Genomic DNA, 17,497 nt, shown 5'->3' on the forward strand with positions numbered 1-17,497 from the left:
ACTCTTTCGACCTCTTTTTTGAAGCGCGTTATGCAGGATCATATACAAAATACCTAAATGGCACTATTACTATTCAAAAACGTTTTCGTGTGCAAAGGAACTGATTATGAGATCATGATTTCAGTGTTACAGATAATAAGTTCGAAATAAATGATGAAACGACGATAGAACGAACGTGAGATTAATTCGTTACGCAGTTTCAAGGCCGGATAACGAGATGCACTTTTCCAACGTCACATCACGGTAATTCGAAAACACGTCAGCGTTCGTGTAAAAGCGAAAATTTTACACAGGCTCGTTCGCGGCGAATAGCCGCCAGGCCGGTTTCATGACGATGCGCACGCAACAGGCCATCGGCGTCGTAACATCGCCGGGTTACATCGACGGTTAGGAGCTTTCACACCTTTAACGTCGTCGTAACTCGCGGCGAAAAACTCAATTACGCGGTCGCGAAATATTCGAACCGATAACCGGCCCCGGGGCCGTTCGTTACGGCTTTGGAACGGTAATGCAGCGGCGGCTCGAGTGGCCGTCCATTATAGCCTCATCATTATCATAGCTGAGGCCTCGTTAAACCGGGGGAAAAAGGTATCAACGCTACGTGTTTGACGAGCCGATGAAACGTGCAGGTGTTAAGTGTTGGCTCGTTTCTGCGTGAATGACTGTGGGTTGGGAAACTTTGTTGGGAATTGCAGTACCCGAGCGATAATGTCCAGCAACAGAAGTGATAGCGATATCAACTTCGTTCAAGTTTTAAACCGGCTGATTTTAAATGTAAGTCTTGCACCAACGATCAGTTGTCTCAAGTAACATGCATTTCATGAATGTCAGCGAGAACGACGAAGAGAAGAATTCTTAAATGATAAATTAACCAATGGCAACGTTTTCGAGGAAAAAATTACACGTGTAAATCTATTCTAAAGAACGGCAATTATATCTTGTTTATATCGTTGTGGAAAAATGAGCGAGCTTAACCGGGTTTACAAAAACGCCTTAAATATGCATCGCGTGAAAGAATCGCGGGTATTATCCCTTATCTACGTGGATGTGTCTCTCATTTTCACCGCGCGCGTTTCTTGCCATAGACCTACAGCCCCCGTTTGTCACCCTTTTCGTCGAGCTCGCTCGCAGCTTTAATCGCGCGATTAAATTACACAAAGAGGAAGAAAGTGCGGTGCCGTGTAGCGATCCACGGCAGAATGAATTTGCTCTGTCTTTCACATTTGTTAAATTACGCCTGTGAAGACTAAATTAAACGACGAATCGTCCGCGGTGTGTATTGACTCTTTATAAGCAATGACGGTTTCGTGAATTAACGATTATCGTTTCCGAAACATAAGTGGATTCCCATTAAAAATTTGAAAATCATGTATTGTCATCGAATGAAAATCGGCTTCCTTATCGCTGCACATTTACGTCACGTTCAACCTCAGATCGACTTCCTCTCGCAAACGTCGACGCGTAATACCGTCATTCTCGAGAAACAAAGGTAGAAAAGGGCCTATTAACGTATCAGCCACCCCCGAGAGCGGCGGCATCGTTATTAGCGTCACGCGTACTCGGAGAAGCTTCTCGGAAATCTAATCGAGAGGGAAACGACGACGTCTAGAATAGAAGGAAGAGGCAGCCGAGGCGAGAGGTGTAGCATCGGAGATCGAGATGTTACCCCTAGCCACGGTGGGGCTAAAATATCCCTGCAAATAACTCGAATTCTATCTGGATTTCCATCGAGCGGATCGAACCGACGGCGTGGAAGGGGCCACGGAGGCGAGTGTATCAGGGGGCGTGGAATCGAGGAATTCGTAGTAAAAGAAGGGAAAGCCGGCTGCTTACGTATTCGATCACGTACGTACACACGGGAGGAGAAAAAGAAGCGAGCGTGCGGGCGAACGATAATCGTACAACGCCCGGTTTGAAGGCGAGGTTGCACCCTCTTCGAAGGATATCGTGAAGCGCGGATGCGCATCTGTTCCGGCGTATTGGTTCCCGCTAAACGGCGTCGGACGGCGAGAATCAAAATCCAGGATCGCGGCGGGCCGAGTCGCGGGCGGAATTTTAAAGAATCGCGTATCGCAAAGACGGGGATACGGGCGAGCGGCGCGCGGGACGGCCGGAAGCGGGAACAATTTGTACCGGTCTTTCGAAATATACGAATAATCGCGGACCGCATGCCAATAGCGGGAAATATTTCCGGCGAAATCCCCGGAGCTCTCGCGTCGCGGTCGTCCTCTTGATCCTACTAACCCCCTCGCACTCCACACACCCCCCCGTCCGCGTTTCCTCCACTTTTTTCCTCCACGTATTTTTCCTCCGTTCGCTCGTTCCTTTTTCCACCCGCTCCTCGCTTCACGGTTTTTGCGCGCCGCGCTCCGCCGACGGGAGCGGCGGCAGGAAGAATTGAATTTTAAAATTCGACACCGCGGAGAATTTTATTGTTCCACGGGATTCGCGCGAATTGATTTAACCCTTGCGCCGCGCACCCTGCCGCTCTTCTTCCCAAGCGCGACTCTCCTTTTTTTGCCCGCGCACAGAATGCTAATTGACCATGATGGGACCCGGGAGTCGTATAAGTGGTACATCGCAGCAAGGTGAAATTTGCATCTGCGAAGAGCCGAAAGAATTTCGGTGCCGACTTTAGACAGAGAAATTATTTTAATCCTAGGGCTCGAGGCATAAACGATTAATAGGCATTTGACTTGAAACATGCGATCGCTAAATTAAATCCTCGGTTTATGTTTCCGAATATTATTACCACCGCTACTTGATCACGCTAACAATTATTCCTAATTGTACGAAATGGAATACGAAATTGCGAAATACATGAATATTCTGATTGCGTGAACACGGTTCGACGTGGAGGACGAAGATCAGAGGAGGTCGCGGGAACACGTTCGAAAGCGTGGCAAAGGATCGGGTGAAATTGGGCGAGATATTATTGAACACGCTTGCCAGCCGGATGGAAAGGCGGAAGGACCCTGTTCCGGTGCTCCCGGCTCACGGTTGCGTGCATCCAGCCAGCGTACGAGTAACAGAACTGGCGTGCATAAAGAATTTAGCTCGGCAGCATCTTTGCGGGATGAGGAGGCAACGCGTACGCCGGAAACTTCTTACCAAAAAGACGAATACTTTAGACGCCCTTGATCGATAGAGTTTCATAATTCAAAAACGGCTCTTCCTGTGACGTACAGAACTACTGAACAGTGTTCTATTGATAAATACAATTTTTCATTTATAATCGTCGATCTTTAAACTCTGACCTTTGCAATTTAATGAAATAGAAATGATGCAACGACGATGCAAAAAATACATTTGAATCATGCCTGTTCGCTGGTATTCGGATAATAAAGATGACCCATTTCCCGGTTGCAAAACGGTCGAGAGCGGCGGCGCAATTACCGAATACGCGGCTGGAAATGCCTTTAGCGATCCAAAACTCCATTATCATCCGTGACGGCGTCATAAGACGGGAAGGGAAGTCGGCGCGGGGGAGAGATAATGCCGAAGGGAGAGTAAGTCGTAGTTTACACGTGAAATCCAACCGTATGCCGACGTAATCGAAATGAGACGGGGACCCTCATGTACCCCATGGATATAGGATTGATGGACAGCCGGTGGTCCGTGATGTGGCCACCTGACATTCTTGTCCGATCGGGCTGACATGCCCCTGGGATCATGCATGCGAGTTTCGTGCTCACGTAGCAAAACGTCTAGTCCGATTTTACGCCATTCACCCGGCACACTCCCGAATTCTACGAGAACTGAAATTCTATCTAATGTCCATCCACTGACTCGAGATCTAAGCTTCCACTTAACGTACACCTTGCTCATTAGTGACAGATGATCGTTTAATCATCCGATACGACCAGCAGTAATACATTAATCGTAATAACACATTCTGCAAAACGCAATATTACCGTCAACAATTTCCCCATTACTCCATTCCGAAAATTGCTACTTCTCTCAACTATTTCGTACTTATGGTATCTAGATCACCCGCACACAGCACACGCTCTCCCCCACAGATTCCCGGTTCACGCTTCGCACGCGCGTGCCTGCTCTTTCGCACGTGCCGGACAATTTTGCCATAACGCGGGGAAAGTATGCGCCGGGGACAAACGGGTTGAGCATAAATTGAACCGAGGTCCAGCTCGGACTGATTTTCACATATGAAACGACTCGAATCAAGCGATAAAATTTATAATACAAAAGCATATCGAAACGATTATTGAATCACTGTATAAAATAGAAAGGAGAATCACATATTTACCTGTAATATCCATAATTTGCTAGCCAGCTCTGATATTTATAAAATGTATATTGACCGCCTCGATCATAAATTAAAAAGCACGAATTTCATGGCATTCATGCATTGTAACGCGTGGGGAAAATACGTGTTCATTGTTTGAAACGTTAAAAGCGAGCAAAAATGTTTGCTTTTCGATTCGGGGCTCGAACGGAACACGTTCGAGGCATTTATGCGAGCCGGCCATTAATCAACCCGATATTTCCCCGTTTCAGATGTTGCAGAAGCGGGCGGCGAATTTAGTGTTATCGTCGCTTATAGCTCCATTTACGTACAAACACGCGTAAGTGCTTGTACGTGCGTATTCGCAGATGCGACCTACCGTCCCTACGGAATTCTAGACCTGGTCAATGTGCACGTACGTATCTACGTACGTACGGCACACGTAACCGTGAACCGGCATGTATTCGCGAAACTAGACACGAGTGTTTAGCCCCGCACGGTCCTTACGTTCCCGGCAATTTATGCGGAAAAACTTCAGCGAGATTACGCTACCCACCCCGAGTGCAATCCCCGAATCAACCGTACCCATACGCTCGTTTCAAAGAACCGTGCCTTGAGCATGCTTTAGTCTAGCCAATAAAAAATCTAATAAGCCACTTAGACCGAAGAATCGATACTCTCATCAAGAAGATTCCTATTTTACTAAATAATGGAACTATTTGATTGGACGAAATTTGTTATTCGGATAAATCAAAATAAATGTTTTTACTGCAAATAGAGTTTTGTCATTGCATCTTCCTGGCATTTAATAACAAAATCCTATTTGGTCGAAACGGGACGCGTGTGCGTGAATCGAAAGGGGCCACCAGAGGCAATGCGTCATCGAATAGGCAAACAGTCAGGGCATCGCGTCGCATCGTTCGCAGGGAACGTTTCCATCGGACGCCAGTGTCGAAGCTGGAGCCAAGGCCGACACCACACGCCACAGATCGCTCGTACAATTCGTCGCCGCCGTCGGCTGTCAACGTAATTACACGTACGGGGACCATTAGACACGCGCGACGCTTACAAACGACACAAACCACCTGCGAAATCGTCACTTTGTTCCGCAGTTAAATCATGCCAAACTCGAAACGGTCCAGACGCGTTACGGCTCGCTGCAATCGACGTTTATATACGACACTCGGTTCCCGCAGCCGTTTAATATCGATAGACGTAATCGATCGAACGATTGAAATTGGAACTTGTCAAGTAGAATCTTAAATTCATCACGTTTCGTCTCGTCACGATTAATCGATCAGACATAATACTATTATACACGTGTTCTGTCACAATTTATGGCGGAGTAGAAATATTGTTTGGACGATTTTTTTAACAGCTTAAAACATTTTGTTGGAACGAACGACGAGCTCGTTTATTTAGAAAGGGGACCTGCGAAGGTTTGAGAACTGCGAAAATCACGCGTTCTAACTTACATGCACTCGCTACCCTTCGAGATCAAAATGAAAGTCTGTAAAACACGTCCCGGTTCCCATGGCGACACACGACCGAACAAGAAATCCATTTCCCTCATGTGGAACACTTTCTGTGTTTCAATGAAAGGAACTAGAGATGAATTTACCGATCAACGGTTGAAAGTTTATACCGGCGGCTTGTGCCTGACAGAAACATTTCCTAAGAACGATTCTCGCGAATCGCTCGAAAAGAGAACTCAGGCTGTATAGTAAAAGGCGCGCTGCTTCCTGAATTGTAATGTAAAAAATTCTGATGTTCCGTTCGAACAGATATGGAGTATTATTTATGGACAGATGATCGAAAATTTTCTTCGTCAATCTGTGTTCCTTTTTAACGAGACGGAATGCGCGCGAACAGTAATTGGAGGTATGTATCAAAGTTTTCGAAATTTTCACGTCGAGCCAAGAGTGTCTCGACGATGGGCTGCAGCTGTAGCTAACTGCACTATGGGGCGTATTCATTATCGAGCCGCCGGAATCCAGGTTGCTGAGACGATTAAACAGGGAATGGGTGGATCCTCCAATGATTGGCTACATGAGACCGATTCAATGTCTACGGCTCGATCGGTCTATCACTCTCCCTCGGCTCGCGGCCGTGTTTCCCATCTCCGGTGTCCTATTTTATCGCGCCGCTTACAACGGAGGATTTGGATATTCTTGAAAACGACAGATTTCCACGTTGTCCCATTGCTTCGGCTTCTCATCTCCAAGTCTCTTTTATCATAATGATTTTCTCTCGTTACAACAATTTCAAAAAATTAATTTTAAAAAATTATACGTCCATTATAAATCTTCCTTTCTCGGTAAACAATTATCAAAAAATTTACAGACAATTAATAAATAGATATATTTATCTGTTCCAGTAATAGAAGACGTTGGAGGGACGAAATGGTCGTCTTCGGAATTGAAACGCAATATTCTAATTAAGAACAGAGCTCCTGGAAAAGCTCGTCTGATACCACGATCTAGCAACTCTGTCCACACACACACGGAAACTCGCACAGAGAGTATACACTGTGCCTTGTGTAGTTGGAACGTGAAAGCTATCGCGCATTGAGAACAGATAATCCGACGCACTTCGACCAAAACGTATCCACACGTCACTAGGAATGCAATTACAGATTGACGTCAGTCAGGTAGTTCTGAAGCATGTTCATCGTGCCTCAGGTTTATAACTGACAGCTTACACTACAAGCCAGCAGTTTACAGCCCCGGAACAAACAGGAGGAATGTTCCTTGACAATCGAATTAAGATTAATCGTCGAATTGTCTGAAATTCATTGATCCCTAAATACAATTATTGTTTCTAATTATGAAATGCCGAGAATTTCTGACAAGTTTATAAAATATGTCACGTGTACCTAAACGAACTAATGAACACATGAAGCATTTCTAAAATGCGTCACGAAGAGACGTCAGCTGCGCAGAACGACTTGGTAAATTTTTCCCAACGAGTTAAAGATCGCTTCCGCGTGGCAAAATACTCGGAGCACACGCAGCATTGTTCGCACGCGCGCGCGTAGTACACCGAAAACTCCTTCCCGTGACTTATAGTTCCACGCGTTGCTTTCGCTTAAGCCAACACGCTCGTACGTACACGCGAGTTTCTGCATTGCATAAATCCTGACCCGATGATATACGAGCGTAAGGCTTCCAACTATTTGCCGGACCAGTCTGGCTCGGCGCGCTCATGTACCCGACGCTTATACACGCAAGCCTTGCCGCGTGCGCCGACCGTACGGCCCCTAAGTTACGTTTTCGATTTTCGACCCGCCGCTCAGACTCGCTCTAAAAACGGTCGCGAACTTCTGGCTCTATTTCCATCGGAATCGAACGGGAATCAGGCACGACCAGAATATAATAGGACTGTCTTCAATTAGTAAACCCGCTATTCTACATTCTCGTTGTGGAGATTAAACAGAACGTAGAAAATGGAGGGCGAGTATTATTCGCGTGCACGATAAGGAATCGTGGTCGAAGCAAGAATGAGTAAGAACAGCGGAAGCTCGGGCGATGTTAACTACAAACGAAAGCCCGAACCGAAACGAGAAGATACTGTCTGTCGCTTCTCCTTTCTTTCTGTTCCGCGGCACAGCTGTTTTTTCCGTCTGCCAGCCAGTTTTCTTTTTCCCCTGACGATCGAGCCTCGTTAACTTCTCTCTCCTTGTCCTACCCGACGAGAGTCTCGTAACCATGGGTCCATTTACATGTAAATGCCTCTTACCGACGGATATTTCCTCGAGCCTTTTCCAGCATTGGTATCAACGCAGTGTCCCCCCCCCCCCGTCCTTTTTTTCTATATACAATACACCTTCTTCCTTTTCTGTGATATTCTCTCGCTCTCTCGAGCACTTATTTCGTTTCGCTTACAAAAGCTTCGGTAATTAAGTAGATATCGCGCTTGGTCGTGCCCAAAGGGAAAAATGGAACCTAGAAATCGTACTCGAGTAAAGGGAAAAAAGGAAGATGGAAAAGGAGCAGTGCCTACAAAAGTGCTCCTCGCGTTGAAACAATCGCTTTAATCAAGATGTAGACCGGCGGCTGGTTCGATTCCGAAAGAAATCTTTCGCAGGATCCCTCGAGAGGCCGGCAGCTGGCACGCCGGTAAAAGTCAAGGGCTGCGCCGATTCGATGAAATATGCATTCGACGGAACAACGACGTAACGCCTTTCCTCACCTATTTCATTTTACGTACTTCTCTTTTCATGACGTCGAGACGTGAAGAGAACGGAGTATATACAACGACTATTCTTCAAAACGACGTTGATGGATCTCTTTCATTATTGTTCTTAAAGTTCGTCGAAATTCCTCCGTCCAGTTTCAAACGTGTAAAATTTAACTTCGAGCAGTCGATTCGAATAAAGAACAGAAGGCGTATCGTACACTGTGTCAAATTCTAAGTCTATCGAGTTTTCAAGCGACCACATAGAACGGAACGTAAGGGTGGAACGCAGCTCGTGCAAGGGATTCTATTAATTGGGAAGACGGCGATCGGACAATAAATTCGTGCGCGCGTAGCGTGGCGTGTGCGGTAAACGAGAGAAAAGGGGCACGCGTTCCGTTCTCGGTATTGATGTCGGATTTATGAAGTCTCGCTGGGGTCACGTAGCTCGGGCTCGCGTGGCCCAAGCCTGCTCGAGAAGCCGGCACATTTTTCACCGAGACCGCCGGTCTCGGCTCGATCGTAGATCGGCCTGTGCCAAGACGGCGGCGCGCTGCGCGGCGATCCCCCCGGTTTCGTCGATAACACGTAGAAACTCGCTACGTTCTCTCCATCAGTGCCGCGAGATACAAACGACCGATACTAGACCGGAGAAATTGCGAATGCCTTACACGAAATAGCCGGCGTGGTATGATTCGCGAACGGAGGGCGATTCGATGCCCGACTTTTACAGCCGCCATCGCGATGATCGTGAACTAACGTGATACGAAACTCGAAGGTCTGATCGACGAACGAGTTGAGAGGCGATAAAGGATTTGGATCGCACGCGAAATATGTACTATTTAAAAGATTGCGATGATTCAGAGAAATATAATGAAATTCGATTAAAAGATCGTGAGAGATTTTTAAGAATTTAGTTTCACATAAAGCCGGGCGATATTTGTTCCTTGACGTGACAGAAACGTTTCCTCCGATATTTTAGCAGGATGCCAGAAGAGATCGAAGGCGGGAAGAATTGGAATGTCAATTCGATTTACGTGAAAGCGAATAGAACAGAAGCACGTTCGGATACGCTATCCCCACATAAAACCTTATGAATGACAAGTAACGAGCAAAGGTATTTGTTACTGAATTCGAATCCGCGAAGACGAATCCTCGAGAAGGGACTGACGTCGCCCGCGATTGACGCGAACGTTTCGAGGCATTGCCCCTCTTTGATTTATTTCTTACGCCCCCTCGACTCGTTCGGAATCTTTTATCAAAAACGAGAAGAACGTTTCAGTTTCTACTGTTTTCAACTACTTTCTACTAGTTTCAACTATTCCACTGTTTCCCGTCTTTCCCTCGTTTTATTAAACTCATCAGGTTTCGATTGTTATTTTGCCGTTCACAAATCTAAATTTACTGTAAATGCACAAAACCCGTAGTCTAATCATCATTGAATGTAACATTTCTAAGGAAGTACTCGGAGTCTCTAAGGAAAGATAAACTTTTGCAAACTAGATGTAAAGAAAACATCGTATAACATAATTCTAGCAGACGTAACGCCGAAAGCGAAGAGTAACGTGAAACTAATTAAACTAATTACGACTTTCCGATGGCAATTACCAACGAAACAGGTCAGCCGGCGTCCGTGTGGATATACGTACGTGAAACTCTATGGGCGCAAACACGTTCCTCGCCTTTCGAGTTATCGCGTTCACCTGCTTGAACCGGCTGCAAAGATGCAATGGAAGATTCCAGCTCGTTGCTACTATCCTCGATAAATTTCAAACCGTTTAACGAAGAGCATTTTATCTGCATATGCGCTTAACGCCGAGATTATATACGATTTCGTCTACACGTCTTTTAGCTCAGCATTTTATGGTTACCAGTTTGTGAAAATGAGAAAATTATGCCCCGAAGGAAAGATTTAAATCGAAATGGACATATTTTAAATGTACTCAGAATTGTACGAAAAATATTTTATGAAAAAAATGGAATTATTAACCATTCTTAAAACGTAGAATTTCACTAAGGAAAACGCGTCTTTTTTTTTTTAATCATCATACCGTATCATCTAACAACACATTCTTTACAGCATCATTCTTATGCCTCTCTTATTCCTGCCGTCATAAATCATTTGAAACGGGAGAATCGTGTAAGAACACAGCGCGCTATACAAATGAACGGTCCGAGACTCGACGACACCCTCGCGAAAGATAAACGCGAATGGGTACGCGTTCACCCCTTTTTCCCCATCGGCGCGATTCAAACGTAAGACGACGCGACACGTTCGAGCTCCTTTTCAAGATGATTAAAAAATACGAGCGTGGACGCACGGCGTTCACCTCCTTTCAATGTTAACTCTTGTGCAAAAAAGAAAACGAAAGAAAAGAGGCGCAGCGGCCCCCCTTCCATCGTCGACGGGCTGGATTCAAGGGGTGTCTGTGTCGCTCGGAACGGAGGCGGCGCGCGATCAGCCAGAAATCCGATACTCGATGAGAAAGCTCGAGGGAGATGATTTCGCTCGCTGGGAAAGTTTCTCCCATTAAAGAGATGAGATTTCATCGAAGGCCCGCGCGTCTATCTCTGTCTCTCTGTCTCTCTCTCTCTCTCTCTCTCTGTACCTCTTCCCTCCTTACCCGCACCTTTTCATAGTGTCCAACGTGCACTTCCACGTTTCCATCCCTCTTCCCACTAGGCCGCCTTATTTTTTAATACGCCTTTTTAGATGTCCCGCTTTTCACTTTACAAAGAGAAATCCGCGGACAGGGATTAAATACCCGCTTTAATCCGATTCTCTGTAAATGTTTCCCACTCTTTCGCCCAGTCGCTGTTTTTGAAATCTCCATTTCCCTTAATTCTACGTACACTCTTTCGAGTTATTCGAAGAGTCGATTGATTTACAGCAATATGGCAATTATATTTAATTGATTGTGGATTCCACTAGACCATATTAAATACCCAAATACGCACGGGAGGGTGCACACTCGTATACGAAACTCGTTACACGCGACGAGGGTGGGTTAAATGACGTCTAGGGGGTAAGAGACCTCGGCTCTCTTCGCGCGCATTATTACTTGACCGGCCTCGTAATCTCGGTCGCCGTGCTAAATTTATTCATGGCTCGCCTAACAGTGTTAAGGTGTATTTTACCTACCGCAACGGTGATGTTCTTGGTTCGCGCAGATTTTTTCTTCAGACCGACCGCCCCATTTTAGGGAATGGATTTTAGACGGGGTTTATGTACTGTGCATTACGAACGAGTAAATTTACGCGATTTATGGACATTGAGCAAATGCTTCATTTAAAAATAAATTATTTGATGATCTCCTTTTATACCAACTGTCGAGTCTAAGTGGTTACTTATTTAAAACTATATGTATGTCGTCCCATTCTTTATGTCTGTCACGTGACAGATCTTCATCGTATCGAGTTGCTCAGACGACCGAACAAATAGCAAATAGATGATCCGAAAACTACTCGATTCCTCGATGATACGTCATAAAGATCGTTTTGCAGGACGATTCTGTAAATTGCAGCGCAGCTTTACGGAGGACAAACAACGTCAAGTTGAACGTGTTCCGCGCGGTGGATACATGTATTATTCAAGCTGACAGCGGCGCAACGCTTAGCGAGGGGCGGGATCCTCGTCGGACAAGAATGCTTCGGCGAGAAACAAAAATACGACCGGGCGAGGATCCGCTCGCCACTGTGCGATGTCCTGCGGAAAGAGGGTGCAACTAGCAATGTCCAACGAGACCGGGTACGGACGGAACAAGCGGGATGACGACGACGACGACAATGTCGCGCTGATGCTGAAGGAGGAAACGTTATTTCTTTGGGACGCTAAGTGACAGGTGGAAAGACATTCGGAGATAGTCATGCCAGAACGTCGCGGGAGAGACACCGAGGCTCGGACAGACGGAATCCGCTGAACGAACAAGCGGAATCGTCGCGCAAAACTTGCCGGCGCATTTTTGCCGGGGAAGGAGAAACGACGACGACGACGACGACGACGATGAAACCGTTCGCGCGAAATCACGTTGATCACTTGTCCGAAGAGACTTGGACGTGGAACAATCGGGGAAACTCTTCTTTCGTTTTATTTTCTCCCCGTCATTCGATGAGTTTGTTTCTCAAGGTAAGGAATCAAAAGGAAAAGCGAGTCTAATAGATCTTCTTATAGTTCACCATAAGATCGGTGACTACTCTTCTATTTCATAATTTTAATATTACAATCGGTATTATTAAAGTACAATTAATACCCAAACTCACACGATAATTTTGTACTGATAACGATCCTGTTTTACGCTATTAGTCACGAATCTCGTACGTACTAAATAGTCACGTATCCGCCCTTGAAATCAGTCCCCAAAGCGGATCGTCGTTAACGCGTTCGTTATCGAGCCACGCCGGGAACGACAAATAGGAATAAAAGCTGAGGAAAAAAGAGCGATGAGAAAAAAGGTGACAACAGGCAGCTGGGAAGAAAAACGAGCGTCCATCGATTGCTATCGAATTACCCATTCGAACGATTCCGCGCCGCGTAAAAAATACTTTTATTCGGCACGAACGATCGTTCGCCGATTATTGCATTCTCCCACGCGAAGAGTAATGTTCCTCGGGCGTCGTTTGCTTCGCGCGGCCCTCTAAACCGTGCCTCGGTAGAAAAATGGTGAAACGAGCAGTCCGAAAGAACGATGGAATAGAGGAGAGAAAGGAAGACCGCGATACCACCCTGCCGTGGCTGCGTGTACGTGAACGTGTACGAAAAAGAGCGAAAAGAACAGGGGAGTGGGGAGAAGGTACGGAGGGAAGGTATAAAGTAAGAGGAGCGGAAGCATTAGTGGTATTGCCATACTATTACTCGCGCCCCTCTTAATAGCCCGCCCATTAACGATAATGAACGTAAATTATGCGTAACGGAGCACGGTTAAAAAGGTCGCCTCTATCTACCGCAAAAGGTAGCTATTCTAAATTGACTGTACGACTGGACGTTGTACGCGCATACCTGCTTCAGCGTCGAGCAACTAGATCGGAATGAGGAATTTATTGTCGCGAGACGCGAGCGTACTGAAACGAACGCGAGTAAACTCTGAATGGAATGCATAGAGAGATGCATGGACAAAAATGTATTCAGCGTATCTCAGAACTTGCAGAAGAAATCGTTTCAATAGACGCATTCTCCGCTAATGTTAAATTTGATTACTCGCGATAACAGGATTTCAGGGATTCTAGCTTTGAAGTTTATTCAACTTCGTTTTTTCTACTTTTACGCATTCCCGATAGCGTTATTAAACGAAAGAGGCGTAGTTCGTTTCTGAAAAGGAGCGAACGATCATCCTCACGGAAAGGCAATATCGCAACGGCGGTGGCGTTGTATGAAGTTCATAACGCGCATATGCTTTGGGAACTCCCTCTCCCTGTTCTAGTCGGGGCTCGCATGATGGGAGCACGTCAAAGGGTAAACTTTATTCCACGGCATTCCTTGTGCAGTGGCTCCGACCGAGTCGGATAATCGAGACTCTATTGTGACGCTAAATAATATTAGCTCTCGAGACGCGGGCCGGACGGGCGTTTCGCGTCTCGTTCACGTGCAGACTATTCGCAAACGTTAACGTTAACAACGTCGAACCCTTTGGGGAACTAATTACAGTCGGAAACGTTTGCAATCTTCGCTACGCGATTCCGATCTTCAAATTCTGGCGCACGTTATTTGATAACAGAATCCCTTAACAATCCAGTCTTCAAATAAGAGCCTAGTATACATAATTATGGAGAAGGATTCAATGTCCTATATCGTATAATATGCATGACAAATTCCGAATTTCTTGTAACATAATTATCAATTATCATCACGTCTCTTATTATCAGAAATGATTTCATGGAGAAATAAAAATCGGTCGGGACAATCGTAGGTGATTGATGTGATAAGAAGTATCCCATGATTATAATTCGCGAAGCACTGTAAGATTCTCGCGACTCCTGACGCAGTTCAATTACCATTTAGATACGAGGCCACTCGGCCCTAGGCAGGAATTCTAATTCGGAGATGGTGCGGGTAAATTACACGTGGATCGCTTAACGACAGACGATATTTCACCATCGACCGCAAGGACGCGGAATAGCCTCGCGTGTCCATTCGGAACGTCGATTCCCATTGGTCCAGCTGGGTGGCAGCCTGTCGCTGATCATCACCGATGATTTACGATGCTTCAATCTGTCCGGCACAGTGTCAGCTTTTGGTTACATCTCTCTACTCCTCCATAGGTGCGGCCACGTTGTTGAGAGTCATAAAAACGTACTGCATGAAAGAGGTACTTAATTCTTATTAGAACAACGAGTCCAGTGGATTATAAGTTCTTGCAACAACGGAGAAAGCAATCACGTGGGTTGCGTAAGTACGAGAAATTTATAGCGCGCACGAAAGCTGTCAACGCTGATCCTAGCCTGACTGGAATGTAGTTTATGGACACGAAGCAGGGTGTTAACAAGCGAACGAATAAGTTGGAATTGACACGAGATTAAAGTCGAAAGGCCGAAGTGCCAATTGAACGCGACAATAAATCGTGGCACAGATAACCGTTGTGGAATTTCATGTAATCTCGAATAATAAAAACTATGCACCGAGGGAATGTCTTTATGAAAACGGAATCGTATCACCGAGTCGAAATGAACGCATTGTTCGAAGTTTCTCGCGGATAACAATTGCCAAGATTCGGATACGGAATACGGGTTACGCTCGGGAACTATGTTAGCCTTACTAGCGCGGATCCTCGTGTTACGCTCCGACATGCTATACATAGCGGAACACTTTAACAATACCCGTCAAACAGGTCTACCGTAACTAGACGTAAAGACGATTTAATTGGATCACGCGAACTCCTAACATACCATCATCTCCCCCAAAATACGTACCCCCGTAACCGGATCCAGCTCGCGGATGACACTCCGCCGGCAGGGGGTAAGAATTTCGGCATGGAATGCGAAACGAGATCCTCATCGCATTTCTATGGATATTTAAAAGCAGCCGGCGTATCCACGAGGATCGCTCGGGTGTCTCGTCTCGTCGCGCGAGGCGAGGAAACGAACGGGGCGTCGGTGGTGAATAAATTCGTTTCCGGCCGCGTTTAAGAAGCGATCGGTATACAACGGCTCGTCCATAAACATCGGATAACGGAAATACGGGAAGGAAAACGGTCGGTGAAGATAAAGAAGATCGCGAGACAGTGCGAAGCCCGGGGGGTGGAGGACCGGGACCAGGGTAATAGGCGGGGTCCGTGGAGAAATATCGACGAAGGGGCGGAATTCCGGAGATCTTATCGGCCCTTAACCTTTGCAACCCCCTCGCTCACTTTCGCCCTGGAACGAGCGGCGAACTTCGCGATGCGATCGTATCGCGCGGCTCACGAGAACCCGGTTTAATCCGCGAATCGCTTGTTAGCCGCGCAAAAAGAGCCAGCCACGCAACTTGAACAGCCGGCGAGGGGAATTGAACATCGAGTGGTTCGATCGTGACGGAGATACGGCGGCCGGTAACGCGCGATGTAATTGACTGATAATGGCAGATAGCTTAATAACCCGCCGCGCGTCTGACGGAAAAATAGATTCGCGGTAGGTGCGATGATATCGAGGCAGGAGAAGTTAGTTCGAAACGATAGGCGATAATACCATAAAGGCGTAAAGTATAGGCGTACCAATTAGGGCTTAGCAAACGTTTGTCTTAATGAACGAGAACGTGAAATTCTCAGCGTCTGATCGATGGCTTTAAAGTAAGAAGTCGACCGTTTGCTGAGTCTATAAAAAGTCTGCAGAAAATAAACAGGACAGTTGTTTGGAGCGACGGAGCCAAAAAGATCAGGAAAATCACGACACCGACCGGAGCTCCCATTTAAACTGTCAGCAAGAAAGTTGGACGGCGTTAGGTTAGCTGGCAAGTAAATAATAAGCAAGAAGAGATATAGTCGCGCGACGGAGACCGTAATTAAAATCGGCTACTATTTACCCCGGAGGTAATGAAGGGGCACACATACACACTTTGTCTCCGTACCAGCCATCCGCTCGGCTTACGATCTACCCATATACGTATGCGTTACGTAACGCAGTCGTATCGTTCGAATGCGAACGACCACGTTAGAGCATGCCGGCTACGGTGTTTCGAGTACTATAGTACACATATCGCACCGGCGAACTCCTAGAAATTCGATTTCGCGTTACACGACGAACCTCTGTAACTATGCTCCATGCAGTTAAAAATTTCGTTCGTTTAATAGAGCAGATCTCAAGCTCGCGTTTATTCTATTTTACGTGGTTGTAAATCTAGAAGTCGACCTGTTTGGATAAAACTATTACTAAAAACACCTAATCTATTTCGCAAATCTTTACGAAATTATAACACGCAGAGAACTAATATGCAAGCCACGTATACAATCTCAATTTATCTCAACTAAGAGATCTGCCACGTTAACACCTTCGACTAAAACCATCGCGCTATTTCAACCCCGAATCCGTTTTACTCGTAGAACGGTTAAGAACTCTTAGCTCCGCCTTACGAGAAATTGTCGATCGCGTCAGCGACAAGAGCAGGCAGCGAGTAGAAAATCCACGCGCGTGTTAGCGTAATTTCGCGGCACGGCCGCATAGAGCTGAATCTCTCCGGCACGGCGTGGCACCGATTACAATTCTCCGGAACGTAATTCCTTCCAATCCCTAATTGCCGCATTCATTCTCGCTCGACTCCATTCCCAACCGTTCATGCGTGCTCGCAGTAAGACCGTGCCGGTGCACGCACGTGCACGATTTACGTGGCGTGCAGCCCGTAAACGAAATAACCACGGCTCACCTGATCCCTTATCAACGACGGATCGATATCGTCTCTGAAGGTTCCCCGTTATTTTTACCCCGCGCGGTTCCCTCGGAAGACGAGTTCCGCTCCTCTGGATGTGCGCGATAAATCTCCTGGCTCGTACCACCTTACCCATCGTACCTTTATCGCTTTCAATGGGACATTGGTGCGAAAATCTCGAAGGAAATTTCGTCGCCAGATGGGAATGAACGTGGCAGTCGATAATGAGAATATGAATTTGTCGA

Source organism: Ceratina calcarata, unplaced genomic scaffold (assembly GCF_001652005.2).
Source record: "Ceratina calcarata isolate Rehan_Ccalc_2016 unplaced genomic scaffold, ASM165200v1 scaffold115.2, whole genome shotgun sequence".
NCBI classification, from domain to species: Eukaryota; Metazoa; Arthropoda; class Insecta; order Hymenoptera; family Apidae; genus Ceratina; species Ceratina calcarata.